This window comes from Lactuca virosa, chromosome 1 (assembly GCF_052849685.1).
Source record: "Lactuca virosa cultivar CGN04683 chromosome 1, Lactuca_virosa_CGN04683_v6, whole genome shotgun sequence".
NCBI classification, from domain to species: domain Eukaryota; kingdom Viridiplantae; phylum Streptophyta; class Magnoliopsida; order Asterales; family Asteraceae; genus Lactuca; species Lactuca virosa.
In genome coordinates, this window is record NC_136426.1 from 263,448,605 (window position 1) to 263,472,471 (window position 23,867).

Here is a 23,867-nt window from a genome sequence, read left to right on the forward strand (position 1 = left end):
GGTTTTTTTTTGTTTTTTTTCTTGCTATTTCTATGCTCGGGTGGCCTCCGTTTCATGGTTCATGGTCTTCGTATTTTTGGAACGGAGCCGATCGGTCACGTGGGTCCCACGCCTCGCGTACGAAAACAAAGGAGGTTCTGTGTCTTTTAAGACATACAAGCACTAAGCATGGACAGTATTTCGGGTGCGATCATACCAGCACTAATGCACTGGATCCCATCAGAACTCCGCAGTTAAGCGTGCTTGGGCGGGAGTAGTACTAGGATGGGTGACCCCATGGGAAGTCCTCGTGTTGCATCCCCCTTTTTCGTTGTCTGTTTGCGTTTTTTTAGATTTTACGTGCGGTTTTTTTTTTTGTTTTTTTTTTCTTGCTATTTCTATGCTCGGGTGGCCTCCGTTTCATGGTTCATGGTCTTCGTATTTTTGGAACGGAGCCGATCGGTCACGTGGGTCCCACGCCTCGCGTACGAAAACAAAGGAGGTTCTGTGTCTTTTAAGACATACAAGTAATAAGCATGGACAATATTTCGGGTGCGATCATACCAGCACTAATGCACCGGATCCCATCAGAACTCCGCAGTTAAGCGTGCTTGGGCGAGAGTAGTACTAGGATGGGTGACCCCATGGGAAGTCCTCGTGTTGCACCCCCTTTTTCGTTGTCCGTTTGCGTTTTTTTAGATTTTACGTGCGGTTTTTTTTTCTTTTTTTTTTCTTTCTTGCTATTTCTATGCTCGGCTGGCCTCCGCTTCATGGTTGATGGTCTTCGTATTTTTGGAACGGAGCTGATCGGTCACGTGGGTCCCACGCCTCGCGTACGAAAACAAAGGAGTTTCTGCGTCTTTTAAGACATACAAGCAATAAGCATGGATAGTATTTTGGGTGCGATCATACCAGCACTAATGCACCGGATCCCATCAGAACTCCGCAGTTAAGCGTGCTTGGGCGAGAGTAGTACTAGGATGGGTGACCCCCTGGGAAGTCCTCGTGTTGCACCCCCCTTTTTCGTTGTCCGTTTGCGTTTTTTTCGATTTTACGTGCGGTTTTTTTTTTGTTTTTTTTTTCTTTCTTGCTATTTCTATGCTCGGGTGGCCTCCGTTTCATGGTTCATGGTCTTCGTATTTTTGGAACGGAGCCGATCGGTCACGTGGGTCCCACGCCTCTCGTACGAAAACAAAGGAGGTTCTGCGTCTTTTAAGACATACAAGCAATAAGCATGGATAGTATTTTGGGTGCGATCATACCAGCACTAATGCACCGGATCCCATCAGAACTCCGCAGTTAAGCGTGCTTGGGCGAGAGTAGTACTAGGATGGGTGACCCCCTGGGAAGTCCTCGTGTTGCACCCCCCTTTTTCGTTGTCCGTTTGTGTTTTTTTAGATTTTACGTGCGGTTTTTTTTTGTTTTTTTTTTCTTTCTTGCTATTTCTATGCTCGGGTGGCCTCCGTTTCATGGTTCATGGTCTTCGTATTTTTGGAACGGAGCCGATCGGTCACGTGGGTCCCACGCCTCGCGTACGAAAATAAAGGAGGTTCTGCGTCTTTTAAGACATACAAGCAATAAGCATGGATAGTATTTCGGGTGCGATCATACCAGCACTAATGCACCGGATCCCATCAGAACTCCGCAGTTAAGCGTGCTTGGGCGAGAGTAGTACTAGGATGGGTGACCCCCTGGGAAGTCCTCGTGTTGCACCCCCCTTTTTCGTTGTCCGTTTGCGTTTTTTTAGATTTTACGTGCGGTTTTTTTTTTGTTTTTTTTTTTCTTTCTTGCTATTTCTATGCTCGGGTGGCCTCCGCTTCATTGTTGATGGTTTTCGTATTTTTGGAACGGAGCCGATCGGTCACGTGGGTTCCACGCCTCGCGTACGAAAACAAAGGAGGTTCTGCGTCTTTTAAGACATAAAAGCAATAAGCATGGATAGTATTTCGGGTGCGATCATACCAGCACTAATGCACCGGATCCCATCAGAACTCCGCAGTTAAGCGTGCTTGGGCGAGAGTAGTACTAGGATGGGTGACCCCATGGGAAGTCCTCGTGTTGCACCCCCCTTTTTCGTTGTCCGTTTGCGTTCTTTTAGATTTTACGTGCGGTTTTTTTTTGTTTTTTTTTTTCTTTCTTGCTATTTCTATGCTCGGGTGGCCTCCGCTTCATTGTTGATGGTTTTCGTATTTTTGGAACGGAGCCGATCGGTCACGTGGGTTCCACGCCTCGCGTACGAAAACAAAGGAGGTTCTGCGTCTTTTAAGACATAAAAGCAATAAGCATGGATAGTATTTCGGGTGCGATCATACCAGCACTAATGCACCGGATCCCATCAGAACTCCGCAGTTAAGCGTGCTTGGGCGAGAGTAGTACTAGGATGGGTGACCCCCTGGGAAGTCCTCGTGTTGCACCCCCCCTTTTTCGTTGTCCGTTTGCGTTTTTTTAGATTTTACGTGCGGTTTTTTTTGTTTTTTTTTCTTGCTATTTCTATGCTCGGGTGGCCTCCGTTTCATGGTTCATGGTCTTCGTATTTTTGGAACGGAGCCGATCGGTCACGTGGGTCCCACGCCTCGCGTACGAAAACAAAGGAGGTTCTGTGTCTTTTAAGACATACAAGCAATAAGCATGGACAGTATTTCGGGTGCGATCATACCAGCACTAATGCACCGGATCCCATCAGAACTCCCCAGTTAAGCGTGCTTGGGCGAGAGTAGTACTAGGATGGGTGACCCCATGGGAAGTCCTCGTGTTGCACCCCCCTTTTTCGTTGTCCGTTTGCGTTTTTTTAGATTTTACGTGCGGTTTTTTTTTGTTTTTTTTTCTTTCTTGCTATTTCTATGCTCGGGTGGCCTCCGCTTCATGGTTGATGGTCTTCGTATTTTTGGAACGGAGCTGATCGGTCACGTGGGTCCCACGCCTCGCGTACGAAAACAAAGGAGGTTCTGCGTCTTTTAAGACATACAAGCAATAAGCATGGAGAGTATTTCGGGTGCGATCATACCAGCACTAATGCACCGGATCCCATCAGAACTCCGCAGTTAAACGTGCTTGGGCGAGAGTAGTACTAGGATGGGTGACCCCCTGGGAAGTCCTCGTGTTGCACCCCCCTTTTTCGTTGTCCGTTTGCGTTTTTTTAGATTTTACGTGCGGTTTTTTTTTTGTTTTTTTTTTCTTTCTTGCTATTTCTATGCTCGGGTGGCCTCCGTTTCATGGTTCATGGTCTTCGTATTTTTGGAACGGAGCCGATCGGTCACGTGGGTCCCACGCCTCGCGTACGAAAACAAAGGAGGTTCTGCGTCTTTTAAGACATACAAGCAATAAGTATGGATATTATTTCCGGTGCGATCATACCAACACTAATGCACCGGATCCTATCAGAACTCCGCAGTTAAGCGTGCTTGGGCGAGAGTAGTACTAGGATGGGTGACCCCCTGGGAAGTCCTCGTGTTGCACCCCCCTTTTTCGTTGTCCGTTTGCGTTTTATTAGATTTTACGTGCGATTTTTTTTTTGTTTTTTTTTCTTTCTTGCTATTTCTATGCTCGGGTGGCCTCCGTTTCATGGTTCATGGTCTTCGTATTTTTGGAACGGAGCCGATCGGTCACGTGGGTCCCACGCCTCGCGTACGAAAACAAAGGAGGTTCTGCGTCTTTTAAGACATACAAGCAATAAGCATGGATAGTATTTCGGGTGCGATCATACCAGCACTAATGCACCGGATCCCATCAGAACTCCGCAGTTAAGCGTGCTTGGGCGAGAGTAGTACTAGGATGGGTGACCCCATGGGAAGTCCTCGTGTTGCACCCCCCTTTTTCGTTGTCCGTTTGCGTTTTTTTAGATTTTACGTGCGGTTTTTTTTTGTTTTTTTTTTCTTTCTTGCTATTTCTATGCTCGGGTGGCCTTCGCTTCATTGTTGATGGTTTTCGTATTTTTGGAACGGAGCCGATCGGTCACGTGGGTTCCACGCCTCGCGTACGAAAACAAAGGAGGTTCTGCGTCTTTTAAGACATAAAAGCAATAAGCATGGATAGTATTTCGGGTGCGATCATACCAGCACTAATGCACCGGATCCCATCAGAACTCCGCAGTTAAGCGTGCTTGGGCGAGAGTAGTACTAGGATGGGTGACCCCCTGGGAAGTCCTTGTGTTGCACCCCCCCTTTTTCGTTGTCCGCTTGCGTTTTTTTAGATTTTACGTGCGGTTTTTTTTGTTTTTTTTTTCTTGCTATTTCTATGCTCGGGTGGCCTCCGTTTCATGGTTCATGGTCTTCGTATTTTTGGAACGGAGCCGATCGGTCACGTGGGTCCCACGCCTCGCGTACGAAAACAAAGGAGGTTCTGTGTCTTTTAAGACATACAAGCAATAAGCATGGACAGTATTTCGGGTGCGATCATACCAGCACTAATGCACCGGATCCCATCAGAACTCCCCAGTTAAGCGTGCTTGGGCGAGAGTAGTACTAGGATGGGTGACCCCATGGGAAGTCCTCGTGTTGCACCCCCCTTTTTCGTTGTCCGTTTGCGTTTTTTTAGATTTTACGTGCGGTTTTTTTTTGTTTTTTTTTCTTTCTTGCTATTTCTATGCTCGGGTGGCCTCCGCTTCATGGTTGATGGTCTTCGTATTTTTGGAACGGAGCTGATCGGTCACGTGGGTCCCACGCCTCGCGTACGAAAACAAAGGAGGTTCTGCGTCTTTTAAGACATACAAGCAATAAGCATGGAGAGTATTTCGGGTGCGATCATACCAGCACTAATGCACCGGATCCCATCAGAACTCCGCAGTTAAACGTGCTTGGGCGAGAGTAGTACTAGGATGGGTGACCCCCTGGGAAGTCCTCGTGTTGCACCCCCCTTTTTCGTTGTCCGTTTGCGTTTTTTTAGATTTTACGTGCGGTTTTTTTTTTGTTTTTTTTTTCTTTCTTGCTATTTCTATGCTCGGGTGGCCTCCGTTTCATGGTTCATGGTCTTCGTATTTTTGGAACGGAGCCGATCGGTCACGTGGATCCTACGTCTCGCGTACGAAAACAAAGGAGGTTCTGCGTCTTTTAAGACATACAACCAATAAGTATGGATAGTATTTCGGGTGCGATCATACCAACACTAATGCACCGGATCCTATCAGAACTCCGCAGTTAAGCGTGCTTGGGCGAGAGTAGTACTAGGATGGGTGACCCCCTGGGAAGTCCTCGTGTTGCACCCCCCTTTTTCGTTGTCCGTTTGCGTTTTATTAGATTTTACGTGCGGTTTTTTTTTGTTTTTTTTTCTTTCTTTCTATTTCTATGCTCGGGTGGCCTCCGCTTCATGGTTGATGGTTTTCGTATTTTTGGAACGGAGCTGATCGGTCACGTGGGTTCCACGCCTCGCGTACGAAAACAAAGGAGGTTCTTCGTCTTTTAAGACATAAAAGCAATAAGCATGGATCGTATTTCGGGTGCGATCATACCAGCACTAATGCACCGGATCCCATCAGAACTCCGCAGTTAAGCGTGCTTGGGCGAGAGTAGTACTAGGATGGGTGACCCCCTGGGAAGTCCTCGTGTTGCACCCCCCCTTTTTCGTTGTCCGTTTGCGTTTTTTTAGATTTTACGTGCGGTTTTTTTTTTTTGTTTTTTTTTTCTTGCTATTTCTATGCTCGGGTGGCCTCCGTTTCATGGTTCATGGTCTTCGTATTTTTGGAACGGAGCCGATCGGTCACGTGGGTCCCACGCCTCGCGTACGAAAACAAAGGAGGTTCTGTGTCTTTTAAGACATACAAGTAATAAGCATGGACAATATTTCGGGTGCGATCATACCAGCACTAATGCACCGGATCCCATCAGAACTCCGCAGTTAAGCGTGCTTGGGCGAGAGTAGTACTAGGATGGGTGACCCCACGGGAAGTCCTCGTGTTGCACCCCCCTTTTTCGTTGTCCGTTTGCGTTTTTTTAGATTTTACGTGCGGTTTTTTTTTGTTTTTTTTTTCTTTCTTGCTATTTCTATGCTCGGCTGGCCTCCGCTTCATGGTTGATGGTCTTCGTATTTTTGGAACGGAGCTGATCGGTCACGTGGGTCCCACGCCTCGCGTACGAAAACAAAGGAGTTTCTGCGTCTTTTAAGACATACAAGCAATAAGCATGGATAGTATTTTGGGTGCGATCATACCAGCACTAATGCACCGGATCCCATCAGAACTCCGCAGTTAAGCGTGCTTGGGCGAGAGTAGTACTAGGATGGGTGACCCCCTGGGAAGTCCTCGTGTTGCACCCCCCTTTTTCGTTGTCCGTTTGCGTTTTTTTCGATTTTACGTGCGGTTTTTTTTTGTTTTTTTTTTCTTTCTTGCTATTTCTATGCTCGGGTGGCCTCCGTTTCATGGTTCATGGTCTTCGTATTTTTGGAACGGAGCCGATCGGTCACGTGGGTCCCACGCCTCTCGTACGAAAACAAAGGAGGTTCTGCGTCTTTTAAGACATACAAGCAATAAGCATGGATAGTATTTCGGGTGCGATCATACCAGCACTAATGCACCGGATCCCATCAGAACTCCGCAGTTAAGCGTGCTTGGGCGAGAGTAGTACTAGGATGGGTGACCCCCTGGGAAGTCCTCGTGTTGCACCCCCCTTTTTCGTTGTCTGTTTGTGTTTTTTTAGATTTTACGTGCGGTTTTTTTTTGTTTTTTTTTTCTTTCTTGCTATTTCTATGCTCGGGTGGCCTCCGTTTCATGGTTCATGGTCTTCGTATTTTTGGAACGGAGCCGATCGGTCACGTGGGTCCCACGCCTCGCGTACGAAAATAAAGGAGGTTCTGCGTCTTTTAAGACATACAAGCAATAAGCATGGATAGTATTTCGGGTGCGATCATACCAGCACTAATGCTCCGGATCCCATCAGAACTCCGCAGTTAAGCGTGCTTGGGCGAGAGTAGTACTAGGATGGGTGACCCCTTGGGAAGTCCTCGTGTTGCACCCCCCTTTTTCGTTGTCCGTTTTCGTTTTTTTAGATTTTACGTGCGGTTTTTTTTTTTTTTTTTTTTCTTTCTTGCTATTTCTATGCTCGGGTGGCCTCCGCTTCATGGTTGATGGTTTTCGTATTTTTGCAACGGAGCCGATCGGTCACGTGGGTTCCACGCGTCGCGTACGAAACCAAAGGAGGTTCTGCGTCTTTTAAGACATAAAAGCAATAAGCATGGAGAGTATTTCGGGTGCGATCATACCAGCACTAATGCACCGGATCCCATCAGAACTCCGCAGTTAAGCGTGCTTGGGCGAGAGTAGTACTAGGATGGGTGACCCCCTGGGAAGTCCTCGTGTTGCACCCCCTTTTTCGTTGTCCGTTTGCATTTTTTTAGATTTTACGTGCGGTTTTTTTTTGTTTTTTTTCTTGCTATTTCTATGCTCGGGTGGCCTCCGTTTCATGGTTCATGGTCTTCGTATTTTTGGAACGGAGCCGATCGGTCACGTGGGTCCCACGCCTCGCGTACGAAAACAAAGGAGGTTCTGTGTCTTTTAAGACATACAAGCACTAAGCATGGACAGTATTTCGGGTGCGATCATACCAGCACTAATGCACTGGATCCCATCAGAACTCCGCAGTTAAGCGTGCTTGGGCGGGAGTAGTACTAGGATGGGTGACCCCATGGGAAGTCCTCGTGTTGCATCCCCCTTTTTCGTTGTCTGTTTGCGTTTTTTTAGATTTTACGTGCGGTTTTTTTTTTTGTTTTTTTTTTCTTGCTATTTCTATGCTCGGGTGGCCTCCGTTTCATGGTTCATGGTCTTCGTATTTTTGGAACGGAGCCGATCGGTCACGTGGGTCCCACGCCTCGCGTACGAAAACAAAGGAGGTTCTGTGTCTTTTAAGACATACAAGTAATAAGCATGGACAATATTTCGGGTGCGATCATACCAGCACTAATGCACCGGATCCCATCAGAACTCCGCAGTTAAGCGTGCTTGGGCGAGAGTAGTACTAGGATGGGTGACCCCATGGGAAGTCCTCGTGTTGCACCCCCTTTTTCGTTGTCCGTTTGCGTTTTTTTAGATTTTACGTGCGGTTTTTTTTTCTTTTTTTTTTCTTTCTTGCTATTTCTATGCTCGGCTGGCCTCCGCTTCATGGTTGATGGTCTTCGTATTTTTGGAACGGAGCTGATCGGTCATGTGGGTCCCACGCCTCGCGTACGAAAACAAAGGAGTTTCTGCGTCTTTTAAGACATACAAGCAATAAGCATGGATAGTATTTTGGGTGCGATCATACCAGCACTAATGCACCGGATCCCATCAGAACTCCGCAGTTAAGCGTGCTTGGGCGAGAGTAGTACTAGGATGGGTGACCCCCTGGGAAGTCCTCGTGTTGCACCCCCCTTTTTCGTTGTCCGTTTGCGTTTTTTTCGATTTTACGTGCGGTTTTTTTTTTGTTTTTTTTTTCTTTCTTGCTATTTCTATGCTCGGGTGGCCTCCGTTTCATGGTTCATGGTCTTCGTATTTTTGGAACGGAGCCGATCGGTCACGTGGGTCCCACGCCTCTCGTACGAAAACAAAGGAGGTTCTGCGTCTTTTAAGACATACAAGCAATAAGCATGGATAGTATTTCGGGTGCGATCATACCAGCACTAATGCACCGGATCCCATCAGAACTCCGCAGTTAAGCGTGCTTGGGCGAGAGTAGTACTAGGATGGGTGACCCCCTGGGAAGTCCTCGTGTTGCACCCCCCTTTTTCGTTGTCCGTTTGTGTTTTTTTAGATTTTACGTGCGGTTTTTTTTTGTTTTTTTTTTCTTTCTTGCTATTTCTATGCTCGGGTGGCCTCCGTTTCATGGTTCATGGTCTTCGTATTTTTGGAACGGAGCCGATCGGTCACGTGGGTCCCACGCCTCGCGTACGAAAATAAAGGAGGTTCTGCGTCTTTTAAGACATACAAGCAATAAGCATGGATAGTATTTCGGGTGCGATCATACCAGCACTAATGCACCGGATCCCATCAGAACTCCGCAGTTAAGCGTGCTTGGGCGAGAGTAGTACTAGGATGGGTGACCCCCTGGGAAGTCCTCGTGTTGCACCCCCCTTTTTCGTTGTCCGTTTGCGTTTTTTTAGATTTTACGTGCGGTTTTTTTTTTGTTTTTTTTTTTCTTTCTTGCTATTTCTATGCTCGGGTGGCCTCCGCTTCATTGTTGATGGTTTTCGTATTTTTGGAACGGAGCCGATCGGTCACGTGGGTTCCACGCCTCGCGTACGAAAACAAAGGAGGTTCTGCGTCTTTTAAGACATAAAAGCAATAAGCATGGATAGTATTTCGGGTGCGATCATACCAGCACTAATGCACCGGATCCCATCAGAACTCCGCAGTTAAGCGTGCTTGGGCGAGAGTAGTACTAGGATGGGTGACCCCATGGGAAGTCCTCGTGTTGCACCCCCCTTTTTCGTTGTCCGTTTGCGTTCTTTTAGATTTTACGTGCGGTTTTTTTTTGTTTTTTTTTTTCTTTCTTGCTATTTCTATGCTCGGGTGGCCTCCGCTTCATTGTTGATGGTTTTCGTATTTTTGGAACGGAGCCGATCGGTCACGTGGGTTCCACGCCTCGCGTACGAAAACAAAGGAGGTTCTGCGTCTTTTAAGACATAAAAGCAATAAGCATGGATAGTATTTCGGGTGCGATCATACCAGCACTAATGCACCGGATCCCATCAGAACTCCGCAGTTAAGCGTGCTTGGGCGAGAGTAGTACTAGGATGGGTGACCCCCTGGGAAGTCCTCGTGTTGCACCCCCCCTTTTTCGTTGTCCGTTTGCGTTTTTTTAGATTTTACGTGCGGTTTTTTTTGTTTTTTTTTCTTGCTATTTCTATGCTCGGGTGGCCTCCGTTTCATGGTTCATGGTCTTCGTATTTTTGGAACGGAGCCGATCGGTCACGTGGGTCCCACGCCTCGCGTACGAAAACAAAGGAGGTTCTGTGTCTTTTAAGACATACAAGCAATAAGCATGGACAGTATTTCGGGTGCGATCATACCAGCACTAATGCACCGGATCCCATCAGAACTCCCCAGTTAAGCGTGCTTGGGCGAGAGTAGTACTAGGATGGGTGACCCCATGGGAAGTCCTCGTGTTGCACCCCCCTTTTTCGTTGTCCGTTTGCGTTTTTTTAGATTTTACGTGCGGTTTTTTTTTGTTTTTTTTTCTTTCTTGCTATTTCTATGCTCGGGTGGCCTCCGCTTCATGGTTGATGGTCTTCGTATTTTTGGAACGGAGCTGATCGGTCACGTGGGTCCCACGCCTCGCGTACGAAAACAAAGGAGGTTCTGCGTCTTTTAAGACATACAAGCAATAAGCATGGAGAGTATTTCGGGTGCGATCATACCAGCACTAATGCACCGGATCCCATCAGAACTCCGCAGTTAAACGTGCTTGGGCGAGAGTAGTACTAGGATGGGTGACCCCCTGGGAAGTCCTCGTGTTGCACCCCCCTTTTTCGTTGTCCGTTTGCGTTTTTTTAGATTTTACGTGCGGTTTTTTTTTTGTTTTTTTTTTCTTTCTTGCTATTTCTATGCTCGGGTGGCCTCCGTTTCATGGTTCATGGTCTTCGTATTTTTGGAACGGAGCCGATCGGTCACGTGGGTCCCACGCCTCGCGTACGAAAACAAAGGAGGTTCTGCGTCTTTTAAGACATACAAGCAATAAGTATGGATATTATTTCCGGTGCGATCATACCAACACTAATGCACCGGATCCTATCAGAACTCCGCAGTTAAGCGTGCTTGGGCGAGAGTAGTACTAGGATGGGTGACCCCCTGGGAAGTCCTCGTGTTGCACCCCCCTTTTTCGTTGTCCGTTTGCGTTTTATTAGATTTTACGTGCGATTTTTTTTTTGTTTTTTTTTCTTTCTTGCTATTTCTATGCTCGGGTGGCCTCCGTTTCATGGTTCATGGTCTTCGTATTTTTGGAACGGAGCCGATCGGTCACGTGGGTCCCACGCCTCGCGTACGAAAACAAAGGAGGTTCTGCGTCTTTTAAGACATACAAGCAATAAGCATGGATAGTATTTCGGGTGCGATCATACCAGCACTAATGCACCGGATCCCATCAGAACTCCGCAGTTAAGCGTGCTTGGGCGAGAGTAGTACTAGGATGGGTGACCCCATGGGAAGTCCTCGTGTTGCACCCCCCTTTTTCGTTGTCCGTTTGCGTTTTTTTAGATTTTACGTGCGGTTTTTTTTTGTTTTTTTTTTCTTTCTTGCTATTTCTATGCTCGGGTGGCCTTCGCTTCATTGTTGATGGTTTTCGTATTTTTGGAACGGAGCCGATCGGTCACGTGGGTTCCACGCCTCGCGTACGAAAACAAAGGAGGTTCTGCGTCTTTTAAGACATAAAAGCAATAAGCATGGATAGTATTTCGGGTGCGATCATACCAGCACTAATGCACCGGATCCCATCAGAACTCCGCAGTTAAGCGTGCTTGGGCGAGAGTAGTACTAGGATGGGTGACCCCCTGGGAAGTCCTTGTGTTGCACCCCCCCTTTTTCGTTGTCCGCTTGCGTTTTTTTAGATTTTACGTGCGGTTTTTTTTTGTTTTTTTTTTCTTGCTATTTCTATGCTCGGGTGGCCTCCGTTTCATGGTTCATGGTCTTCGTATTTTTGGAACGGAGCCGATCGGTCACGTGGGTCCCACGCCTCGCGTACGAAAACAAAGGAGGTTCTGTGTCTTTTAAGACATACAAGCAATAAGCATGGACAGTATTTCGGGTGCGATCATACCAGCACTAATGCACCGGATCCCATCAGAACTCCCCAGTTAAGCGTGCTTGGGCGAGAGTAGTACTAGGATGGGTGACCCCATGGGAAGTCCTCGTGTTGCACCCCCCTTTTTCGTTGTCCGTTTGCGTTTTTTTAGATTTTACGTGCGGTTTTTTTTTGTTTTTTTTTCTTTCTTGCTATTTCTATGCTCGGGTGGCTTCCGCTTCATGGTTGATGGTCTTCGTATTTTTGGAACGGAGCTGATCGGTCACGTGGGTCCCACGCCTCGCGTACGAAAACAAAGGAGGTTCTGCGTCTTTTAAGACATACAAGCAATAAGCATGGAGAGTATTTCGGGTGCGATCATACCAGCACTAATGCACCGGATCCCATCAGAACTCCGCAGTTAAACGTGCTTGGGCGAGAGTAGTACTAGGATGGGTGACCCCCTGGGAAGTCCTCGTGTTGCACCCCCCTTTTTCGTTGTCCGTTTGCGTTTTTTTAGATTTTACGTGCGGTTTTTTTTTTGTTTTTTTTTTCTTTCTTGCTATTTCTATGCTCGGGTGGCCTCCGTTTCATGGTTCATGGTCTTCGTATTTTTGGAACGGAGCCGATCGGTCACGTGGATCCTACGCCTCGCGTACGAAAACAAAGGAGGTTCTGCGTCTTTTAAGACATACAACCAATAAGTATGGATAGTATTTCGGGTGCGATCATACCAACACTAATGCACCGGATCCTATCAGAACTCCGCAGTTAAGCGTGCTTGGGCGAGAGTAGTACTAGGATGGGTGACCCCCTGGGAAGTCCTCGTGTTGCACCCCCCTTTTTCGTTGTCCGTTTGCGTTTTATTAGATTTTACGTGCGGTTTTTTTTTGTTTTTTTTTCTTTCTTTCTATTTCTATGCTCGGGTGGCCTCCGCTTCATGGTTGATGGTTTTCGTATTTTTGGAACGGAGCCGATCGGTCACGTGGGTTCCACGCCTCGCGTACGAAAACAAAGGAGGTTCTTCGTCTTTTAAGACATAAAAGCAATAAGCATGGATCGTATTTCGGGTGCGATCATACCAGCACTAATGCACCGGATCCCATCAGAACTCCGCAGTTAAGCGTGCTTGGGCGAGAGTAGTACTAGGATGGGTGACCCCCTGGGAAGTCCTCGTGTTGCACCCCCCCTTTTTCGTTGTCCGTTTGCGTTTTTTTAGATTTTACGTGCGGTTTTTTTTTTGTTTTTTTTTTCTTGCTATTTCTATGCTCGGGTGGCCTCCGTTTCATGGTTCATGGTCTTCGTATTTTTGGAACGGAGCCGATCGGTCACGTGGGTCCCACGCCTCGCGTACGAAAACAAAGGAGGTTCTGTGTCTTTTAAGACATACAAGTAATAAGCATGGACAATATTTCGGGTGCGATCATACCAGCACTAATGCACCGGATCCCATCAGAACTCCGCAGTTAAGCGTGCTTGGGCGAGAGTAGTACTAGGATGGGTGACCCCACGGGAAGTCCTCGTGTTGCACCCCCCTTTTTCGTTGTCCGTTTGCGTTTTTTTAGATTTTACGTGCGGTTTTTTTTTGTTTTTTTTTTCTTTCTTGCTATTTCTATGCTCGGCTGGCCTCCGCTTCATGGTTGATGGTCTTCGTATTTTTGGAACGGAGCTGATCGGTCACGTGGGTCCCACGCCTCGCGTACGAAAACAAAGGAGTTTCTGCGTCTTTTAAGACATACAAGCAATAAGCATGGATAGTATTTTGGGTGCGATCATACCAGCACTAATGCACCGGATCCCATCAGAACTCCGCAGTTAAGCGTGCTTGGGCGAGAGTAGTACTAGGATGGGTGACCCCCTGGGAAGTCCTCGTGTTGCACCCCCCTTTTTCGTTGTCCGTTTGCGTTTTTTTCGATTTTACGTGCGGTTTTTTTTTGTTTTTTTTTTCTTTCTTGCTATTTCTATGCTCGGGTGGCCTCCGTTTCATGGTTCATGGTCTTCGTATTTTTGGAACGGAGCCGATCGGTCACGTGGGTCCCACGCCTCTCGTACGAAAACAAAGGAGGTTCTGCGTCTTTTAAGACATACAAGCAATAAGCATGGATAGTATTTCGGGTGCGATCATACCAGCACTAATGCACCGGATCCCATCAGAACTCCGCAGTTAAGCGTGCTTGGGCGAGAGTAGTACTAGGATGGGTGACCCCCTGGGAAGTCCTCGTGTTGCACCCCCCTTTTTCGTTGTCTGTTTGTGTTTTTTTAGATTTTACGTGCGGTTTTTTTTTGTTTTTTTTTTCTTTCTTGCTATTTCTATGCTCGGGTGGCCTCCGTTTCATGGTTCATGGTCTTCGTATTTTTGGAACGGAGCCGATCGGTCACGTGGGTCCCACGCCTCGCGTACGAAAATAAAGGAGGTTCTGCGTCTTTTAAGACATACAAGCAATAAGCATGGATAGTATTTCGGGTGCGATCATACCAGCACTAATGCTCCGGATCCCATCAGAACTCCGCAGTTAAGCGTGCTTGGGCGAGAGTAGTACTAGGATGGGTGACCCCCTGGGAAGTCCTCGTGTTGCACCCCCCTTTTTCGTTGTCCGTTTTCGTTTTTTTAGATTTTACGTGCGGTTTTTTTTTTGTTTTTTTTTCTTTCTTGCTATTTCTATGCTCGGGTGGCCTCCGCTTCATGGTTGATGGTTTTCGTATTTTTGCAACGGAGCCGATCGGTCACGTGGGTTCCACGCGTCGCGTACGAAACCAAAGGAGGTTCTGCGTCTTTTAAGACATAAAAGCAATAAGCATGGAGAGTATTTCGGGTGCGATCATACCAGCACTAATGCACCGGATCCCATCAGAACTCCGCAGTTAAGCGTGCTTGGGCGAGAGTAGTACTAGGATGGGTGACCCCCTGGGAAGTCCTCGTGTTGCACCCCCTTTTTCGTTGTCCGTTTGCATTTTTTTAGATTTTACGTGCGGTTTTTTTTTGTTTTTTTTCTTGCTATTTCTATGCTCGGGTGGCCTCCGTTTCATGGTTCATGGTCTTCGTATTTTTGGAACGGAGCCGATCGGTCACGTGGGTCCCACGCCTCGCGTACGAAAACAAAGGAGGTTCTGTGTCTTTTAAGACATACAAGCACTAAGCATGGACAGTATTTCGGGTGCGATCATACCAGCACTAATGCACTGGATCCCATCAGAACTCCGCAGTTAAGCGTGCTTGGGCGGGAGTAGTACTAGGATGGGTGACCCCATGGGAAGTCCTCGTGTTGCATCCCCCTTTTTCGTTGTCTGTTTGCGTTTTTTTAGATTTTACGTGCGGTTTTTTTTTTTGTTTTTTTTTTCTTGCTATTTCTATGCTCGGGTGGCCTCCGTTTCATGGTTCATGGTCTTCGTATTTTTGGAACGGAGCCGATCGGTCACGTGGGTCCCACGCCTCGCGTACGAAAACAAAGGAGGTTCTGTGTCTTTTAAGACATACAAGTAATAAGCATGGACAATATTTCGGGTGCGATCATACCAGCACTAATGCACCGGATCCCATCAGAACTCCGCAGTTAAGCGTGCTTGGGCGAGAGTAGTACTAGGATGGGTGACCCCATGGGAAGTCCTCGTGTTGCACCCCCTTTTTCGTTGTCCGTTTGCGTTTTTTTAGATTTTACGTGCGGTTTTTTTTTCTTTTTTTTTTCTTTCTTGCTATTTCTATGCTCGGCTGGCCTCCGCTTCATGGTTGATGGTCTTCGTATTTTTGGAACGGAGCTGATCGGTCACGTGGGTCCCACGCCTCGCGTACGAAAACAAAGGAGTTTCTGCGTCTTTTAAGACATACAAGCAATAAGCATGGATAGTATTTTGGGTGCGATCATACCAGCACTAATGCACCGGATCCCATCAGAACTCCGCAGTTAAGCGTGCTTGGGCGAGAGTAGTACTAGGATGGGTGACCCCCTGGGAAGTCCTCGTGTTGCACCCCCCTTTTTCGTTGTCCGTTTGCGTTTTTTTCGATTTTACGTGCGGTTTTTTTTTTGTTTTTTTTTTCTTTCTTGCTATTTCTATGCTCGGGTGGCCTCCGTTTCATGGTTCATGGTCTTCGTATTTTTGGAACGGAGCCGATCGGTCACGTGGGTCCCACGCCTCTCGTACGAAAACAAAGGAGGTTCTGCGTCTTTTAAGACATACAAGCAATAAGCATGGATAGTATTTCGGGTGCGATCATACCAGCACTAATGCACCGGATCCCATCAGAACTCCGCAGTTAAGCGTGCTTGGGCGAGAGTAGTACTAGGATGGGTGACCCCCTGGGAAGTCCTCGTGTTGCACCCCCCTTTTTCGTTGTCCGTTTGTGTTTTTTTAGATTTTACGTGCGGTTTTTTTTTGTTTTTTTTTCTTTCTTGCTATTTCTATGCTCGGGTGGCCTCCGTTTCATGGTTCATGGTCTTCGTATTTTTGGAACGGAGCCGATCGGTCACGTGGGTCCCACGCCTCGCGTACGAAAATAAAGGAGGTTCTGCGTCTTTTAAGACATACAAGCAATAAGCATGGATAGTATTTCGGGTGCGATCATACCAGCACTAATGCTCCGGATCCCATCAGAACTCCGCAGTTAAGCGTGCTTGGGCGAGAGTAGTACTAGGATGGGTGACCCCCTGGGAAGTCCTCGTGTTGCACCCCCCTTTTTCGTTGTCCGTTTTCGTTTTTTTAGATTTTACGTGCGGTTTTTTTTTTGTTTTTTTTTCTTTCTTGCTATTTCTATGCTCGGGTGGCCTCCGCTTCATGGTTGATGGTTTTCGTATTTTTGCAACGGAGCCGATCGGTCACGTGGGTTCCACGCCTCGCGTACGAAAACAAAGGAGGTTCTGCGTCTTTTAAGACATAAAAGCAATAAGCATGGAGAGTATTTCGGGTGCGATCATACCAGCACTAATGCACCGGATCCCATCAGAACTCCGCAGTTAAGCGTGCTTGGGCGAGAGTAGTACTAGGATGGGTGACCCCCTGGGAAGTCCTCGTGTTGCACCCCCTTTTTCGTTGTCCGTTTGCATTTTTTTAGATTTTACGTGCGGTTTTTTTTTGTTTTTTTTCTTGCTATTTCTATGCTCGGGTGGCCTCCGTTTCATGGTTCATGGTCTTCGTATTTTTGGAACGGAGCCGATCAGTCACGTAGGTCCCACGCCTCGCGTACGAAAACAAAGGAGGTTCTGTGTCTTTTAAGACATACAAGCACTAAGCATGGACAGTATTTCGGGTGCGATCATACCAGCACTAATGCACTGGATCCCATCAGAACTCCGCAGTTAAGCGTGCTTGGGCGGGAGTAGTACTAGGATGGGTGACCCCATGGGAAGTCCTCGTGTTGCATCCCCCTTTTTCGTTGTCTGTTTGCGTTTTTTTAGATTTTACGTGCGGTTTTTTTTTGTTTTTTTTTCTTTCTTGCTATTTCTATGCTCGGGTGGCCTCCGCTTCATGGTTGATGGTTTTCGTATTTTTGGAACGGAGCCAATCGGTCACGTGGGTTCCACGCCTCGCGTACGAAAACAAAGGAGGTTCTGCGTCTTTTAAGACATAAAAGCAATAAGCATGGATAGTATTTCGGGTGCGATCATACCAGCACTAATGCACCGGATCCCATCAGAACTCCGCAGTTAAGCGTGCTTGGGCGAGAGTAGTACTAGGATGGGTGACCCCCTGGGAAGTCCTCGTGTTGCACCCCCCCTTTTTCGTTGTCCGTTTGCGTTTTTTTAGATTTTACGTGCGGTTTTTTTTTGTTTTTTTTTTCTTCCTATTTCTATGCTCGGGTGGCCTCCGTTTCATGGTTCATGGTCTTCGTATTTTTGGAAAGGAGCCGATCGGTCACGTGGGTCCCACGCCTCGCGTACGAAAACAAAGGAGGTTCTGTGTCTTTTAAGACATACAAGCAATAAGCATGGACAGTATTTCGGGTGCGATCATACCAGCACTAATGCACCGGATCCCATCAGAACTCCGCAGTTAAGCGTGCTTGGGCGAGAGTAGTACTAGGATGGGTGACCCCATGGGAAGTCCTCGTGTTGCACCCCCCTTTTTCGTTGTCCGTTTGCGTTTTTTTAGATTTTACATGCGGTTTTTTTTTTTTGTTTTTTTTTCTTTCTTGCTATTTCTATGCTCGGGTGGCCTCCGCTTCATGGTTGATGGTCTTCGTATTTTTGGAACGGAGCTGATCGGTCACGTGGGTCTCACGCCTCGCGTACGAAAACAAAGGAGTTTCTGCGTCTTTTAAGACATACAAGCAATAAGCATGGATAGTATTTTGGGTGCGATCATACCAGCACTAATGCACCGGATCCCATCAGAACTCCGCAGTTAAGCGTGCTTGGGCGAGAGTAGTACTAGGATGGGTGACCCCCTGGGAAGTCCTCGTGTTGCACCCCCCTTTTTCGTTGTCCGTTTGCGTTTTTTTAGATTTTACGTGCGGTTTTTTTTTGTTTTTTTTTTCTTTCTTGCTATTTCTATGCTCGGGTGGCCTCCGTTTCATGGTTCATGGTCTTCGTATTTTTGGAACGGAGCCGATCGGTCACGTGGGTCCCACGCCTCGCGTACGAAAACAAAGGAGGTTCTGCGTCTTTTAAGACATACAAGCAATAAGCATGGATATTATTTCGGGTGCGATCATACCAGCACTAATGCACCGGATCCCATCAGAACTCCGCAGTTAAGCGTGCTTGGGCGAGAGTAGTACTAGGATGGGTGACCCCCTGGGAAGTCCTCGTGTTGCACCCCCCTTTTTCGTTGTCCGTTTGCGTTTTTTTAGATTTTACGTGCGGTTTTTTTTTTGTTTTTTTTTCTTTCTTGCTATTTCTATGCTCGGGTGGCCTCCGTTTCATGGTTCATGGTCTTCGTATTTTTGGAACGGAGCCGATCGGTCACGTGGGTCCCACGCCTCGCGTACGAAAACAAAGGAGGTTCTGCGTCTTTTAAGACATACAAGCAATAAGCATGGATAGTATTTCGGGTGCGATCATACCAGCACTAATGCACCGGATCCCATCAGAACTCCGCAGTTAAGCGTGCTTGGGCGAGAGTAGTACTAGGATGGGTGACCCCCTGGGAAGTCCTCGTGTTGCACCCCCTTTTTTCGTTGTCCGTTTGCGTTTTTTTAGATTTTACGTGCGGTTTTTTTTTGTTTTTTTTTTCTTTCTTGCTATTTCTATGCTCGGGTGGCCTCCGCTTCATTGTTGATGGTTTTCGTATTTTTGAAACGGAGCCGATCGGTCACGTGGGTTCCACGCCTCGCGTACGAAAACAAAGGAGGTTCTGCGTCTTTTAAGACATAAAAGCAATAAGCATGGATAGTATTTCGGGTGCGATCATACCAGCACTAATGCACCGGATCCCATCAGAACCCCGCAGTTAAGCGTGCTTGGGCGAGAGTAGTACTAGGATGGGTGACCCCCTGGGAAGTCCTCGTGTTGCACCCCCCCTTTTTCGTTGTCCGTTTGCGTTTTTTTAGATTTTACGTGCGGTTTTTTTTTGTTTTTTTTTTCTTTCTTGCTATTTCTATGCTCGGGTGGCCTCCGTTTCATGGTTCATGGTCTTCGTATTTTTGGAACGGAGCCGATCGGTCACGTGGGTCCCACGCCTCGCGTACGAAAACAAAGGAGGTTCTGCGTCTTTTAAGACATACAAGCAATAAGCATGGATATTATTTCGGGTGCGATCATACCAGCACTAATGCACCGGATCCCATCAGAACTCCGCAGTTAAGCGTGCTTGGGCGAGAGTAGTACTAGGATGGGTGACCCCCTGGGAAGTCCTCGTGTTGCACCCCCCTTTTTCGTTGTCCGTTTGCGTTTTTTTAGATTTTACGTGCGGTTTTTTTTTTTGTTTTTTTTTCTTTCTTGCTATTTCTATGCTCGGGTGGCCTCCGTTTCATGGTTCATGGTTTTCGTATTTTTGGAACGGAGCCGATCGGTCACGTGGGTCCCACGCCTCGCGTACGAAAACAAAGGAGGTTCTGCGTCTTTTAAGACATACAAGCAATAAGCATGGATATTATTTCGGGTGCGATCATACCAGCACTAATGCACCGGATCCCATCAGAACTCCGCAGTTAAGCGTGCTTGGGCGAGAGTAGTACTAGGATGGGTGACCCCCTGGGAAGTCCTCGTGTTGCACCCCCTTTTTTCGTTGTCCGTTTGCGTTTTTTTAGATTTTACGTGCGGTTTTTTTTTTTGTTTTTTTTTTCTTTCTTGCTATTTCTATGCTCGGGTGGCCTCCGCTTCATTGTTGATGGTTTTCGTATTTTTGAAACGGAGCCGATCGGTCACGTGGGTTCCACGCCTCGCGTACGAAAACAAAGGAGGTTCTGCGTCTTTTAAGACATAAAAGCAATAAGCATGGATAGTATTTCGGGTGCGATCATACCAGCACTAATGCACCGGATCCCATCAGAACCCCGCAGTTAAGCGTGCTTGGGCGAGAGTAGTACTAGGATGGGTGACCCCCTGGGAAGTCCTCGTGTTGCACCCCCCCTTTTTCGTTGTCCGTTTGCGTTTTTTTAGATTTTACGTGCGGTTTTTTTTTGTTTTTTTTTTCTTTCTTGCTATTTCTATGCTCGGGTGGCCTCCGTTTCATGGTTCATGGTCTTCGTATTTTTGGAACGGAGCCGATCGGTCACGTGGGTCCCACGCCTCGCGTACGAAAACAAAGGAGGTTCTGCGTCTTTTAAGACATACAAGCAATAAGCATGGATATTATTTCGGGTGCGATCATACCAGCACTAATGCACCGGATCCCATCAGAACTCCGCAGTTAAGCGTGCTTGGGCGAGAGTAGTACTAGGATGGGTGACCCCCTGGGAAGTCCTCGTGTTGCACCCCCCTTTTTCGTTGTCCGTTTGCGTTTTTTTAGATTTTACGTGCGGTTTTTTTTTTGTTTTTTTTTCTTTCTTGCTATTTCTATGCTCGGGTGGCCTCCGTTTCATGGTTCATGGTCTTCGTATTTTTGGAACGGAGCCGATCGGTCACGTGGGTCCCACGCCTCGCGTACGAAAACAAAGGAGGTTCTGCGTCTTTTAAGACATACAAGCAATAAGCATGGATATTATTTCGGGTGCGATCATACCAGCACTAATGCACCGGATCCCATCAGAACTCCGCAGTTAAGCGTGCTTGGGCGAGAGTAGTACTAGGATGGGTGACCCCCTGGGAAGTCCTCGTGTTGCACCCCCCTTTTTCGTTGTCCGTTTGCGTTTTTTTAGATTTTACGTGCGGTTTTTTTTTTGTTTTTTTTTCTTTCTTGCTATTTCTATGCTCGGGTGGCCTCCGTTTCATGGTTCATGGTCTTCGTATTTTTGGAACGGAGCCGATCGGTCACGTGGGTCCCACGCCTCGCGTACGAAAACAAAGGAGGTTCTGCGTCTTTTAAGACATACAAGCAATAAGCATGGATAGTATTTCGGGTGCGATCATACCAGCACTAATGCACCGGATCCCATCAGAACTCCGCAGTTAGGCGTGCTTGGGCGAGAGTAGTACTAGGATGGGTGACCCCCTGGGAAGTCCTCGTGTTGCACCCCCTTTTTTCGTTGTCCGTTTGCGTTTTTTTAGATTTTACGTGCGGTTTTTTTTTGTTTTTTTTTTCTTTCTTGCTATTTCTATGCTCGGGTGGCCTCCGCTTCATTGTTGATGGTTTTCGTATTTTTGAAACGGAGCCGATCGGTCACGTGGGTTCCACGCCTCGCGTACGAAAACAAAGGAGGTTCTGCGTCTTTTAAGACATAAAAGCAATAAGCATGGATAGTATTTCGGGTGCGATCATACCAGCACTAATGCACCGGATCCCATCAGAACCCCGCAGTTAAGCGTGCTTGGGCGAGAGTAGTACTAGGATGGGTGACCCCCTGGGAAGTCCTCGTGTTGCACCCCCCCTTTTTCGTTGTCCGTTTGCGTTTTTTTAGATTTTACGTGCGGTTTTTTTTTGTTTTTTTTTTCTTTCTTGCTATTTCTATGCTCGGGTGGCCTCCGTTTCATGGTTCATGGTCTTCGTATTTTTGGAACGGAGCCGATCGGTCACGTGGGTCCCACGCCTCGCGTACGAAAACAAAGGAGGTTCTGCGTCTTTTAAGACATACAAGCAATAAGCATGGATATTATTTCGGGTGCGATCATACCAGCACTAATGCACCGGATCCCATCAGAACTCCACAGTTAAGCGTGCTTGGGCGAGAGTAGTACTAGGATGGGTGACCCCCTGGGAAGTCCTCGTGTTGCACCCGCCTTTTTCGTTGTCCGTTTGCGTTTTTTTAGATTTTACGTGCGGTTTTTTTTTTGTTTTTTTTTTCTTTCTTGCTATTTCTATGCTCGGGTGGCCTCCGTTTCATGGTTCATGGTCTTCGTATTTTTGGAACGGAGCCGATCGGTCACGTGGGTCCCACGCCTCGCGTACGAAAACAAAGGAGGTTCTGCGTCTTTTAAGACATACAAGCAATAAGCATGGATAGTATTTCGGGTGCGATCATACCAGCACTAATGCACCGGATCCCATCAGAACTCCGCAGTTAAGCGTACTTGGGCGAGAGTAGTACTAGGATGGGTGACCCCCTGGGAAGTCCTCGTGTTGCACCCCCCTTTTTCGTTGTCCGTTTGCGTTTTTTTAGATTTTACGTGCGGTTTTTTTTTGTTTTTTTTTTCTTTCTTGCTATTTCTATGCTCGGGTGGCCTCCGCTTCATTGTTGATGGTTTTCGTATTTTTGGAACGGAGCCGATCGGTCACGTGGGTTCCACGCCTCGCGTACGAAAACAAAGGATGTTCTGCGTCTTTTAAGACATAAAAGCAATAAGCATGGATAGTATTTCGGGTGCGATCATACCAACACTAATGCACCGGATCCCATCAGAACTTCGCAGTTAAGCGTGCTTGGGCGAGAGTAGTACTAGGATGGGTGACCGCCTGGGAAGTCCTCGTGTTGCACCCCCCCTTTTTCGTTGTCCGTTTGCGTTTTTTTAGATTTTACGTGCGGTTTTTTTTTGTTTTTTTTTTCTTGCTATTTCTATGCTCGGGTGGCCTCCGTTTCATGGTTCATGGTCTTCGTATTTTTGGAACGGAGCCGATCGGTCACGTGGGTTCCACGCCTCGCGTACGAAAACAAAGGAGGTTCTGTGTCTTTTAAGACATACAAGCAATAAGCATGGACAGTATTTCGGGTGCGATCATACCAGCACTAATGCACCGGATCCCATCAGAACTCCGCAGTTAAGCGTGCTTGGGCGAGAGTAGTACTAGGATGGGTGACCCCATGGGAAGTCCTCGTGTTGCACCCCCCTTTTTCGTTGTCCGTTTGCGTTTTTTTAGATTTTACGTGCGGTTTTTTTTTGTTTTTTTTTCTTTCTTGCTATTTCTATGCTCGGGTGGCCTCCGCTTCATGGTTGATGGTCTTCGTATTTTTGGAACGGAGCTGATCGGTCACGTGGGTCCCACGCCTCGCGTACGAAAACAAAGGAGGTTCTGCGACTTTTAAGACATACAAGCAATAAGCATGGATAGTATTTCGGGTGTGATCATACCAACACTAATGCACCGGATCCCATCAGAACTCTGCAGTTAAGCGTGGTTGGGCGAGAGTAGTACTAGGATGGGTGACCCCCTGGGAAGTCCTCGTGTTGCACCCCCCTTTTTCGTTGTCCGTTTGCGTTTTTTTAGATTTTACGTGCGGTTTTTTTTTTTGTTTTTTTTTTCTTTCTTGCTATTTCTATGCTCGGGTGGCCTCCGTTTCATGGTTCATGGTCTTCGTATTTTTGGAACGGAGCCGATCGGTCACGTGGGTCCCACGCCTCGCGTACGAAAACAAAGGAGGTTCTGCGTCTTTTAAAACATACAAGCAATAAGCATGGATAGTATTTCGGGTGCGATCATACCAGCACTAATGCACCGGATCCTATCAGAAACTCCGCAGTTAAGCGTGCTTGGGCGAGAGTAGTACTAGGATGGGTGACCCCCTGGGAAGTCCTCGTGTTGCACCCCCCTTTTTCGTTGTCCGTTTGCGTTTTTTTAGATTTTACGTGCGGTTTTTTTTTGTTTTTTTTTTCTTTCTTGCTATTTCTATGCTCGGGTGGCCTCCGCTTCATGGTTGATGGTTTTCGTATTTTTGGAACGGAGCCGATCGGTCACGTGGGTTCCACGCCTCGCGTACGAAAACAAAGGAGGTTCTGCGTCTTTTAAGACATACAAGCAATAAGCATGGAT

General features: G+C 47.2%; 68 non-coding genes across 68 annotated transcripts; all 68 read left to right on the forward strand.

The window, feature by feature from the left end:
- The first annotated feature begins 182 nt into the window (after positions 1 to 182).
- On the forward strand, positions 183 to 301 carry LOC145141257 (5S ribosomal RNA). Its single transcript, XR_013722537.1, has one exon. It is a non-coding gene; the product is annotated as a 5S ribosomal RNA (ribosomal RNA).
- A 228-nt stretch (positions 302 to 529) lies between these two features.
- Positions 530 to 648, forward strand: LOC145153230 (5S ribosomal RNA). Its single transcript, XR_013733750.1, has one exon. It is a non-coding gene; the product is annotated as a 5S ribosomal RNA (ribosomal RNA).
- Positions 649 to 877: 229 nt separating this feature from the next.
- Positions 878 to 996, forward strand: LOC145150400 (5S ribosomal RNA). The gene has a single exon (XR_013731226.1). It is a non-coding gene; the product is annotated as a 5S ribosomal RNA (ribosomal RNA).
- Positions 997 to 1,227: 231 nt separating this feature from the next.
- Positions 1,228 to 1,346, forward strand: LOC145150414 (5S ribosomal RNA). Its single transcript, XR_013731240.1, has one exon. It is a non-coding gene; the product is annotated as a 5S ribosomal RNA (ribosomal RNA).
- A 230-nt stretch (positions 1,347 to 1,576) lies between these two features.
- Positions 1,577 to 1,695, forward strand: LOC145150425 (5S ribosomal RNA). Its single transcript, XR_013731251.1, has one exon. It is a non-coding gene; the product is annotated as a 5S ribosomal RNA (ribosomal RNA).
- Positions 1,696 to 1,927: 232 nt separating this feature from the next.
- LOC145153231 (5S ribosomal RNA) lies at positions 1,928 to 2,046 on the forward strand. The gene has a single exon (XR_013733751.1). It is a non-coding gene; the product is annotated as a 5S ribosomal RNA (ribosomal RNA).
- Positions 2,047 to 2,277: 231 nt separating this feature from the next.
- LOC145150436 (5S ribosomal RNA) lies at positions 2,278 to 2,396 on the forward strand. The gene has a single exon (XR_013731262.1). It is a non-coding gene; the product is annotated as a 5S ribosomal RNA (ribosomal RNA).
- Positions 2,397 to 2,621: 225 nt separating this feature from the next.
- LOC145144818 (5S ribosomal RNA) lies at positions 2,622 to 2,740 on the forward strand. Its single transcript, XR_013725818.1, has one exon. It is a non-coding gene; the product is annotated as a 5S ribosomal RNA (ribosomal RNA).
- Positions 2,741 to 2,969: 229 nt separating this feature from the next.
- Positions 2,970 to 3,088, forward strand: LOC145154164 (5S ribosomal RNA). The gene has a single exon (XR_013734648.1). It is a non-coding gene; the product is annotated as a 5S ribosomal RNA (ribosomal RNA).
- A 231-nt stretch (positions 3,089 to 3,319) lies between these two features.
- LOC145149228 (5S ribosomal RNA) lies at positions 3,320 to 3,438 on the forward strand. The gene has a single exon (XR_013730080.1). It is a non-coding gene; the product is annotated as a 5S ribosomal RNA (ribosomal RNA).
- A 230-nt stretch (positions 3,439 to 3,668) lies between these two features.
- LOC145153232 (5S ribosomal RNA) lies at positions 3,669 to 3,787 on the forward strand. The gene has a single exon (XR_013733752.1). It is a non-coding gene; the product is annotated as a 5S ribosomal RNA (ribosomal RNA).
- A 230-nt stretch (positions 3,788 to 4,017) lies between these two features.
- On the forward strand, positions 4,018 to 4,136 carry LOC145154223 (5S ribosomal RNA). Its single transcript, XR_013734706.1, has one exon. It is a non-coding gene; the product is annotated as a 5S ribosomal RNA (ribosomal RNA).
- Positions 4,137 to 4,362: 226 nt separating this feature from the next.
- On the forward strand, positions 4,363 to 4,481 carry LOC145144819 (5S ribosomal RNA). The gene has a single exon (XR_013725819.1). It is a non-coding gene; the product is annotated as a 5S ribosomal RNA (ribosomal RNA).
- Positions 4,482 to 4,710: 229 nt separating this feature from the next.
- On the forward strand, positions 4,711 to 4,829 carry LOC145154165 (5S ribosomal RNA). The gene has a single exon (XR_013734649.1). It is a non-coding gene; the product is annotated as a 5S ribosomal RNA (ribosomal RNA).
- A 231-nt stretch (positions 4,830 to 5,060) lies between these two features.
- LOC145147241 (5S ribosomal RNA) lies at positions 5,061 to 5,179 on the forward strand. Its single transcript, XR_013728149.1, has one exon. It is a non-coding gene; the product is annotated as a 5S ribosomal RNA (ribosomal RNA).
- Positions 5,180 to 5,408: 229 nt separating this feature from the next.
- On the forward strand, positions 5,409 to 5,527 carry LOC145150447 (5S ribosomal RNA). The gene has a single exon (XR_013731273.1). It is a non-coding gene; the product is annotated as a 5S ribosomal RNA (ribosomal RNA).
- A 230-nt stretch (positions 5,528 to 5,757) lies between these two features.
- LOC145154515 (5S ribosomal RNA) lies at positions 5,758 to 5,876 on the forward strand. The gene has a single exon (XR_013734988.1). It is a non-coding gene; the product is annotated as a 5S ribosomal RNA (ribosomal RNA).
- Positions 5,877 to 6,106: 230 nt separating this feature from the next.
- On the forward strand, positions 6,107 to 6,225 carry LOC145150459 (5S ribosomal RNA). Its single transcript, XR_013731284.1, has one exon. It is a non-coding gene; the product is annotated as a 5S ribosomal RNA (ribosomal RNA).
- A 230-nt stretch (positions 6,226 to 6,455) lies between these two features.
- Positions 6,456 to 6,574, forward strand: LOC145150471 (5S ribosomal RNA). The gene has a single exon (XR_013731295.1). It is a non-coding gene; the product is annotated as a 5S ribosomal RNA (ribosomal RNA).
- A 230-nt stretch (positions 6,575 to 6,804) lies between these two features.
- On the forward strand, positions 6,805 to 6,923 carry LOC145154976 (5S ribosomal RNA). Its single transcript, XR_013735441.1, has one exon. It is a non-coding gene; the product is annotated as a 5S ribosomal RNA (ribosomal RNA).
- A 230-nt stretch (positions 6,924 to 7,153) lies between these two features.
- On the forward strand, positions 7,154 to 7,272 carry LOC145150483 (5S ribosomal RNA). The gene has a single exon (XR_013731306.1). It is a non-coding gene; the product is annotated as a 5S ribosomal RNA (ribosomal RNA).
- A 223-nt stretch (positions 7,273 to 7,495) lies between these two features.
- On the forward strand, positions 7,496 to 7,614 carry LOC145141266 (5S ribosomal RNA). Its single transcript, XR_013722544.1, has one exon. It is a non-coding gene; the product is annotated as a 5S ribosomal RNA (ribosomal RNA).
- A 228-nt stretch (positions 7,615 to 7,842) lies between these two features.
- LOC145153233 (5S ribosomal RNA) lies at positions 7,843 to 7,961 on the forward strand. The gene has a single exon (XR_013733753.1). It is a non-coding gene; the product is annotated as a 5S ribosomal RNA (ribosomal RNA).
- A 229-nt stretch (positions 7,962 to 8,190) lies between these two features.
- Positions 8,191 to 8,309, forward strand: LOC145150494 (5S ribosomal RNA). The gene has a single exon (XR_013731317.1). It is a non-coding gene; the product is annotated as a 5S ribosomal RNA (ribosomal RNA).
- A 231-nt stretch (positions 8,310 to 8,540) lies between these two features.
- LOC145150506 (5S ribosomal RNA) lies at positions 8,541 to 8,659 on the forward strand. The gene has a single exon (XR_013731328.1). It is a non-coding gene; the product is annotated as a 5S ribosomal RNA (ribosomal RNA).
- A 230-nt stretch (positions 8,660 to 8,889) lies between these two features.
- On the forward strand, positions 8,890 to 9,008 carry LOC145150518 (5S ribosomal RNA). The gene has a single exon (XR_013731339.1). It is a non-coding gene; the product is annotated as a 5S ribosomal RNA (ribosomal RNA).
- A 232-nt stretch (positions 9,009 to 9,240) lies between these two features.
- LOC145153235 (5S ribosomal RNA) lies at positions 9,241 to 9,359 on the forward strand. Its single transcript, XR_013733755.1, has one exon. It is a non-coding gene; the product is annotated as a 5S ribosomal RNA (ribosomal RNA).
- Positions 9,360 to 9,590: 231 nt separating this feature from the next.
- Positions 9,591 to 9,709, forward strand: LOC145150531 (5S ribosomal RNA). The gene has a single exon (XR_013731351.1). It is a non-coding gene; the product is annotated as a 5S ribosomal RNA (ribosomal RNA).
- A 225-nt stretch (positions 9,710 to 9,934) lies between these two features.
- LOC145144821 (5S ribosomal RNA) lies at positions 9,935 to 10,053 on the forward strand. Its single transcript, XR_013725822.1, has one exon. It is a non-coding gene; the product is annotated as a 5S ribosomal RNA (ribosomal RNA).
- A 229-nt stretch (positions 10,054 to 10,282) lies between these two features.
- LOC145154166 (5S ribosomal RNA) lies at positions 10,283 to 10,401 on the forward strand. Its single transcript, XR_013734650.1, has one exon. It is a non-coding gene; the product is annotated as a 5S ribosomal RNA (ribosomal RNA).
- Positions 10,402 to 10,632: 231 nt separating this feature from the next.
- Positions 10,633 to 10,751, forward strand: LOC145149229 (5S ribosomal RNA). Its single transcript, XR_013730081.1, has one exon. It is a non-coding gene; the product is annotated as a 5S ribosomal RNA (ribosomal RNA).
- Positions 10,752 to 10,981: 230 nt separating this feature from the next.
- Positions 10,982 to 11,100, forward strand: LOC145153236 (5S ribosomal RNA). Its single transcript, XR_013733756.1, has one exon. It is a non-coding gene; the product is annotated as a 5S ribosomal RNA (ribosomal RNA).
- A 230-nt stretch (positions 11,101 to 11,330) lies between these two features.
- LOC145154224 (5S ribosomal RNA) lies at positions 11,331 to 11,449 on the forward strand. The gene has a single exon (XR_013734707.1). It is a non-coding gene; the product is annotated as a 5S ribosomal RNA (ribosomal RNA).
- Positions 11,450 to 11,676: 227 nt separating this feature from the next.
- Positions 11,677 to 11,795, forward strand: LOC145144822 (5S ribosomal RNA). Its single transcript, XR_013725823.1, has one exon. It is a non-coding gene; the product is annotated as a 5S ribosomal RNA (ribosomal RNA).
- Positions 11,796 to 12,024: 229 nt separating this feature from the next.
- On the forward strand, positions 12,025 to 12,143 carry LOC145154167 (5S ribosomal RNA). Its single transcript, XR_013734652.1, has one exon. It is a non-coding gene; the product is annotated as a 5S ribosomal RNA (ribosomal RNA).
- Positions 12,144 to 12,374: 231 nt separating this feature from the next.
- On the forward strand, positions 12,375 to 12,493 carry LOC145147242 (5S ribosomal RNA). The gene has a single exon (XR_013728150.1). It is a non-coding gene; the product is annotated as a 5S ribosomal RNA (ribosomal RNA).
- Positions 12,494 to 12,722: 229 nt separating this feature from the next.
- LOC145150542 (5S ribosomal RNA) lies at positions 12,723 to 12,841 on the forward strand. Its single transcript, XR_013731362.1, has one exon. It is a non-coding gene; the product is annotated as a 5S ribosomal RNA (ribosomal RNA).
- Positions 12,842 to 13,069: 228 nt separating this feature from the next.
- On the forward strand, positions 13,070 to 13,188 carry LOC145154516 (5S ribosomal RNA). Its single transcript, XR_013734989.1, has one exon. It is a non-coding gene; the product is annotated as a 5S ribosomal RNA (ribosomal RNA).
- Positions 13,189 to 13,418: 230 nt separating this feature from the next.
- Positions 13,419 to 13,537, forward strand: LOC145150554 (5S ribosomal RNA). The gene has a single exon (XR_013731372.1). It is a non-coding gene; the product is annotated as a 5S ribosomal RNA (ribosomal RNA).
- Positions 13,538 to 13,767: 230 nt separating this feature from the next.
- LOC145150567 (5S ribosomal RNA) lies at positions 13,768 to 13,886 on the forward strand. The gene has a single exon (XR_013731383.1). It is a non-coding gene; the product is annotated as a 5S ribosomal RNA (ribosomal RNA).
- A 230-nt stretch (positions 13,887 to 14,116) lies between these two features.
- On the forward strand, positions 14,117 to 14,235 carry LOC145154355 (5S ribosomal RNA). The gene has a single exon (XR_013734830.1). It is a non-coding gene; the product is annotated as a 5S ribosomal RNA (ribosomal RNA).
- Positions 14,236 to 14,465: 230 nt separating this feature from the next.
- On the forward strand, positions 14,466 to 14,584 carry LOC145150579 (5S ribosomal RNA). The gene has a single exon (XR_013731394.1). It is a non-coding gene; the product is annotated as a 5S ribosomal RNA (ribosomal RNA).
- A 223-nt stretch (positions 14,585 to 14,807) lies between these two features.
- Positions 14,808 to 14,926, forward strand: LOC145141271 (5S ribosomal RNA). The gene has a single exon (XR_013722548.1). It is a non-coding gene; the product is annotated as a 5S ribosomal RNA (ribosomal RNA).
- Positions 14,927 to 15,154: 228 nt separating this feature from the next.
- Positions 15,155 to 15,273, forward strand: LOC145153237 (5S ribosomal RNA). Its single transcript, XR_013733757.1, has one exon. It is a non-coding gene; the product is annotated as a 5S ribosomal RNA (ribosomal RNA).
- A 229-nt stretch (positions 15,274 to 15,502) lies between these two features.
- Positions 15,503 to 15,621, forward strand: LOC145150591 (5S ribosomal RNA). Its single transcript, XR_013731405.1, has one exon. It is a non-coding gene; the product is annotated as a 5S ribosomal RNA (ribosomal RNA).
- Positions 15,622 to 15,852: 231 nt separating this feature from the next.
- LOC145150602 (5S ribosomal RNA) lies at positions 15,853 to 15,971 on the forward strand. The gene has a single exon (XR_013731416.1). It is a non-coding gene; the product is annotated as a 5S ribosomal RNA (ribosomal RNA).
- Positions 15,972 to 16,200: 229 nt separating this feature from the next.
- LOC145154356 (5S ribosomal RNA) lies at positions 16,201 to 16,319 on the forward strand. The gene has a single exon (XR_013734831.1). It is a non-coding gene; the product is annotated as a 5S ribosomal RNA (ribosomal RNA).
- A 230-nt stretch (positions 16,320 to 16,549) lies between these two features.
- On the forward strand, positions 16,550 to 16,668 carry LOC145150614 (5S ribosomal RNA). The gene has a single exon (XR_013731427.1). It is a non-coding gene; the product is annotated as a 5S ribosomal RNA (ribosomal RNA).
- A 223-nt stretch (positions 16,669 to 16,891) lies between these two features.
- Positions 16,892 to 17,010, forward strand: LOC145141276 (5S ribosomal RNA). The gene has a single exon (XR_013722563.1). It is a non-coding gene; the product is annotated as a 5S ribosomal RNA (ribosomal RNA).
- A 229-nt stretch (positions 17,011 to 17,239) lies between these two features.
- LOC145150626 (5S ribosomal RNA) lies at positions 17,240 to 17,358 on the forward strand. Its single transcript, XR_013731437.1, has one exon. It is a non-coding gene; the product is annotated as a 5S ribosomal RNA (ribosomal RNA).
- Positions 17,359 to 17,585: 227 nt separating this feature from the next.
- LOC145153238 (5S ribosomal RNA) lies at positions 17,586 to 17,704 on the forward strand. The gene has a single exon (XR_013733758.1). It is a non-coding gene; the product is annotated as a 5S ribosomal RNA (ribosomal RNA).
- A 232-nt stretch (positions 17,705 to 17,936) lies between these two features.
- LOC145150637 (5S ribosomal RNA) lies at positions 17,937 to 18,055 on the forward strand. The gene has a single exon (XR_013731449.1). It is a non-coding gene; the product is annotated as a 5S ribosomal RNA (ribosomal RNA).
- A 230-nt stretch (positions 18,056 to 18,285) lies between these two features.
- On the forward strand, positions 18,286 to 18,404 carry LOC145150650 (5S ribosomal RNA). The gene has a single exon (XR_013731461.1). It is a non-coding gene; the product is annotated as a 5S ribosomal RNA (ribosomal RNA).
- Positions 18,405 to 18,634: 230 nt separating this feature from the next.
- Positions 18,635 to 18,753, forward strand: LOC145150662 (5S ribosomal RNA). The gene has a single exon (XR_013731472.1). It is a non-coding gene; the product is annotated as a 5S ribosomal RNA (ribosomal RNA).
- A 230-nt stretch (positions 18,754 to 18,983) lies between these two features.
- LOC145143747 (5S ribosomal RNA) lies at positions 18,984 to 19,102 on the forward strand. Its single transcript, XR_013724777.1, has one exon. It is a non-coding gene; the product is annotated as a 5S ribosomal RNA (ribosomal RNA).
- Positions 19,103 to 19,333: 231 nt separating this feature from the next.
- On the forward strand, positions 19,334 to 19,452 carry LOC145150674 (5S ribosomal RNA). Its single transcript, XR_013731482.1, has one exon. It is a non-coding gene; the product is annotated as a 5S ribosomal RNA (ribosomal RNA).
- Positions 19,453 to 19,683: 231 nt separating this feature from the next.
- On the forward strand, positions 19,684 to 19,802 carry LOC145150685 (5S ribosomal RNA). Its single transcript, XR_013731493.1, has one exon. It is a non-coding gene; the product is annotated as a 5S ribosomal RNA (ribosomal RNA).
- Positions 19,803 to 20,034: 232 nt separating this feature from the next.
- On the forward strand, positions 20,035 to 20,153 carry LOC145143749 (5S ribosomal RNA). Its single transcript, XR_013724779.1, has one exon. It is a non-coding gene; the product is annotated as a 5S ribosomal RNA (ribosomal RNA).
- Positions 20,154 to 20,384: 231 nt separating this feature from the next.
- LOC145150697 (5S ribosomal RNA) lies at positions 20,385 to 20,503 on the forward strand. Its single transcript, XR_013731505.1, has one exon. It is a non-coding gene; the product is annotated as a 5S ribosomal RNA (ribosomal RNA).
- Positions 20,504 to 20,733: 230 nt separating this feature from the next.
- LOC145150710 (5S ribosomal RNA) lies at positions 20,734 to 20,852 on the forward strand. The gene has a single exon (XR_013731517.1). It is a non-coding gene; the product is annotated as a 5S ribosomal RNA (ribosomal RNA).
- Positions 20,853 to 21,082: 230 nt separating this feature from the next.
- LOC145143523 (5S ribosomal RNA) lies at positions 21,083 to 21,201 on the forward strand. Its single transcript, XR_013724556.1, has one exon. It is a non-coding gene; the product is annotated as a 5S ribosomal RNA (ribosomal RNA).
- A 230-nt stretch (positions 21,202 to 21,431) lies between these two features.
- Positions 21,432 to 21,550, forward strand: LOC145143750 (5S ribosomal RNA). The gene has a single exon (XR_013724780.1). It is a non-coding gene; the product is annotated as a 5S ribosomal RNA (ribosomal RNA).
- A 231-nt stretch (positions 21,551 to 21,781) lies between these two features.
- LOC145143658 (5S ribosomal RNA) lies at positions 21,782 to 21,900 on the forward strand. Its single transcript, XR_013724687.1, has one exon. It is a non-coding gene; the product is annotated as a 5S ribosomal RNA (ribosomal RNA).
- A 231-nt stretch (positions 21,901 to 22,131) lies between these two features.
- On the forward strand, positions 22,132 to 22,250 carry LOC145136610 (5S ribosomal RNA). Its single transcript, XR_013720588.1, has one exon. It is a non-coding gene; the product is annotated as a 5S ribosomal RNA (ribosomal RNA).
- Positions 22,251 to 22,480: 230 nt separating this feature from the next.
- On the forward strand, positions 22,481 to 22,599 carry LOC145146817 (5S ribosomal RNA). The gene has a single exon (XR_013727744.1). It is a non-coding gene; the product is annotated as a 5S ribosomal RNA (ribosomal RNA).
- Positions 22,600 to 22,826: 227 nt separating this feature from the next.
- Positions 22,827 to 22,945, forward strand: LOC145153239 (5S ribosomal RNA). Its single transcript, XR_013733759.1, has one exon. It is a non-coding gene; the product is annotated as a 5S ribosomal RNA (ribosomal RNA).
- A 229-nt stretch (positions 22,946 to 23,174) lies between these two features.
- Positions 23,175 to 23,293, forward strand: LOC145147954 (5S ribosomal RNA). Its single transcript, XR_013728853.1, has one exon. It is a non-coding gene; the product is annotated as a 5S ribosomal RNA (ribosomal RNA).
- A 232-nt stretch (positions 23,294 to 23,525) lies between these two features.
- On the forward strand, positions 23,526 to 23,645 carry LOC145147640 (5S ribosomal RNA). Its single transcript, XR_013728538.1, has one exon. It is a non-coding gene; the product is annotated as a 5S ribosomal RNA (ribosomal RNA).
- The last annotated feature ends 222 nt before the right edge of the window (positions 23,646 to 23,867 follow it).